Source organism: Octopus bimaculoides, chromosome 6, assembly GCF_046866305.1.
Source record: "Octopus bimaculoides isolate indiv1 chromosome 6, ASM4686630v1, whole genome shotgun sequence".
Taxonomy (NCBI): domain Eukaryota; kingdom Metazoa; phylum Mollusca; class Cephalopoda; order Octopoda; family Octopodidae; genus Octopus; species Octopus bimaculoides.
The window spans coordinates 12,241,700-12,245,403 of NC_142933.1; positions in this window are offsets into that span (position 1 = coordinate 12,241,700).

Below are 3,704 nucleotides of genomic sequence, written 5' to 3' on the forward strand. Positions count from 1 at the left end.
CCATGCGCCTTCACGAAGGTTTTGACAGAGTGTATTAAACCAGAAATTTCATCAGAGAAATAACGTTGGTAATAGTTACAGACAAGACATAATGAAGATGACACATGCCGACTATGAGCCAAAGACTCAAAGACTCGTTTCTGAATTCCAACAAACAAGTTAAGATACTCGAAGATCCAAGTCCAACGACGTCAACTGTATTCAATGCTTGGTCGAGTGAGGGTTTATGGAAATACAAAATATTCTTAGGTGTAAGAAATTTAATCTAAACTTTGAGAAGAGAGATCTAACCTTCTTGGAAGCCGATATGTCAATGGACTGGACATATTTTTTCCAAAGGAGATCGTTGGTCAAAATCAACGAACTGGAAGTCTGATACTTTAAAGGAATGGCTACCTATAACGATTAATAATTAAGTGACTGAATATTATAGATTAATTGCTGAGGAATTTTTTAAAGTTGCTTTTGTTTTATTGATTACGAATCATAAACTAACGGACGGATATTCACGAACATTCACGTTCCGGTAAGGTCTTTTCTCCATAACTGGACCACAATATCTTGCATTTGTCTCCGTATATAAACGACGAGTTATAACGTGATAGTGATTGGCTGCTATTTCTAGCAGAGCTCAGTGGTGTCATCAGAAAATTATTCAAAGACAAGATTAACATCCATAAATCTTACTAATCTGGGAGGGACAATATATCACATGGGGGTTTTCCCCTCTCTCCCACTCTCCTTCCTCTTCCTCCTCCTCCTTCCCGTTCTCCTCTTCACCCATCCTGTTTCTCAGCCCTCAATTTCTCCACTCCCAGCTACTCCCCTTCTGACTCATTAAATGCAAAATATACATTTACACACACATATATACCTTATAGCTATATCTATATATACATATATATAAATATCTTTTTATTTATGTATCTAAACATATATATATATATATATGTATATATATATATATATATATATATATATATATGCACGAACACGCATATACACATTATATATGTATATGTATATATATATATATATATATATATATATATATATATATATATATATATATATATATATATATGTATATACTGTGAAATCTCTAACGTTTCCTTCCTTGTATATGTATATCAAGTGGTATGTTTATCTTTTATTTATGTAATTTTCGGTTTCTATTGGGAGTTTCTTTGAAAGATCTACGTTAGATAGCAGAATGGTGGTAAGAATCATTACCATCTTGAAGCACTTGGCAGCGAGATAAAGCAGAGTACAACATGGCGGTGTATGTGTGGAGGGCGGATATCTCATAAAGGGGAGAAAAATACACATTTCTCGATTTGATTTTATGGCGAAATCATTCTTGATAATTTATCGATTATTATAAATCTTTTAGGGCAACGTCTCACATATATAATATAATGATTTGAAAAACTTCGATTAACTGAGATCAACCATGCAATTATTTATGAAAAACTCATAGCAAAGAGTATTCTAAATCTAAACATTAAAAAAATGGAGGAGACTCCAAAAAAAAACTCAATTAATTCAGTTTTTTTTTTAATAAATAAAACATTTATAACATGTGGAACTTGAAGGGGAATCTGGTCCTTAACACTTTTCCTATTCAGACCCATTTTGCGCCATATTTTCTTTTGCACCACTTGTCTAATTTGATTCTAAATTATAAATTTTAAAAATTATTTTTAGCCATATTTTGGCGCAGGCGTGGCTGTGTTGTAAGAGATTTGCTTCCCAACCACTAGGTTTTCGATTGCGTGGCACCTTGAGCAAGTATCCTCTACTGTAACCCCGGATCTACCGAAGCCTTGTGAATGGATATGGTGAACGGAAGCTGAATGAATCCCGTCGTCTATCTATCTATCTATCTATCTATCTATCTATCTATCTATCTATCTATCTATCTATCTATCTGTCTGTCTGTCTGTCTATCTCCCTCTCTCTCAGTCTATCTATCTATTTATTTATTTATCTATCTATCTATCTATCTATCTATCTATCTATCTATCTATGTTTTGGTGTCCATGTTTTCTCCCTATATGCATACTCCTTTACAACCGGTGTTGGTATGTTTATGACCGCGTAACTTAGTGGATCGGAAAAAGGGCGCCGATAGAATAAGTACCAGGCTTGAAATAAAATAAGTACTAGGGTTGATTCGTTCGATTAAAGTTCTTCAAGGTGGTGTTCCAGCATGGCCGCAGTCTAAACAAGTAAAGGATGAAAAAAGATTAAAAAAAAAATACATATGCAATAATCCCTCAACTATCGCGGTGGGTGTTACGTTCCAAAACCTCTCACAGAAATAATTAAAATCTAAAAACATATAGGTGCCTATCGGTTGCAGAAACCCGGATACAAATTTATGTATATTAGCCAGGAAAATCCGCTATCTCCTGAGTGCGTGATAAGTGAATCGCGATGTACTGAGTGCGCGATAATTGAACCGTGATATGGCGTGGGATTACTGTACGCTCAAGATCACTATATAAACTACCACAATGATTTATAGCAGTGGTATCACCGGTAAGTCTTACGGTGCAAAACGTATATTATATTCATTCTGTACCGCAGAAGTCACAGGTGATAGGCTTATTAAAATATGTTAAAATGCCCAATATTCCTCCATGTTTCCATTTATTTATAAATTTTCCTACAGATTATATTTCAGGTTATATTAAATAAACCTTAATGGCTTCTTATTCACAATGCATACGTTAGGACTCTATAATATTTGCATCTAAGTATGAAGGATGAGCCCTTAAGTCATAATGTTAATATAAAAATAATAACAATAACGTAAAGCGTAGAGCTGGCAGAACCGTTAGCATGCCAGGCAAAATGCTCGGCGGCATTTCGTCCGTCTTTAAGTTCTGAGTTCAAATTCCTGGATCTTGTTCAAAACGGGGGCACCAGTTTTCATTTATGTTTTATGTAGTGTTTTTGGTACTGAAAGACTTTCAAACTTCGTATACTTATCTATTTTGTGTTATAGAACAGAAAAAAAAATTTTGTATTCGAATTTATTTCATGTAAAAAAATTGTCTTATTTCGATGATTTCTACTAATCACTGATGTCTATTCAGTTGAAAACAATTAGCGCTGTAACGATGTATATCGTACTAATCCCCGATAGTTCTGACATTTCCGATTAACTAGAATGTTAACCCTAACCCTAACCCTAACCCTAACCCTAACTCTAGAATCCGAACTCTAAAATTGTTACACACATAGATACGCACAGCGTAATTTATTATATAAACAAAATATGCGTATAAATTACGATTAAACCGGATGAAATATGTCACAGGGAATAACATTTTTATGACCGGCCAGCAGTAACTCTATTCAGCTGAATAGACGTCGGTGATTGGTTGAAATTACAGAAATACGACAACTTTAACATGGAATAACTTGCGAATTCCTTTTTTTTGAGAAAAAGATGTTTTATATGACACATTCTACCAGTGTCCCAAGTTTCAAAGTGTTTCGTTAAGAAAATACTGGTGCCCCCGTTTTGAACAGGATCCAAATTCTTTCGAGGCTGACTTATCCTTTCTGGGTCGAGAGAATAAGAACCGCTTGCGCATCGGGGTCGATGGTATCAACTTACCTTCTTTCTCGAACCTGCTGGTCTTATGCCAAAATTTGAAAACAATATAAAGATAATAGGTGAAAGTCCTAAT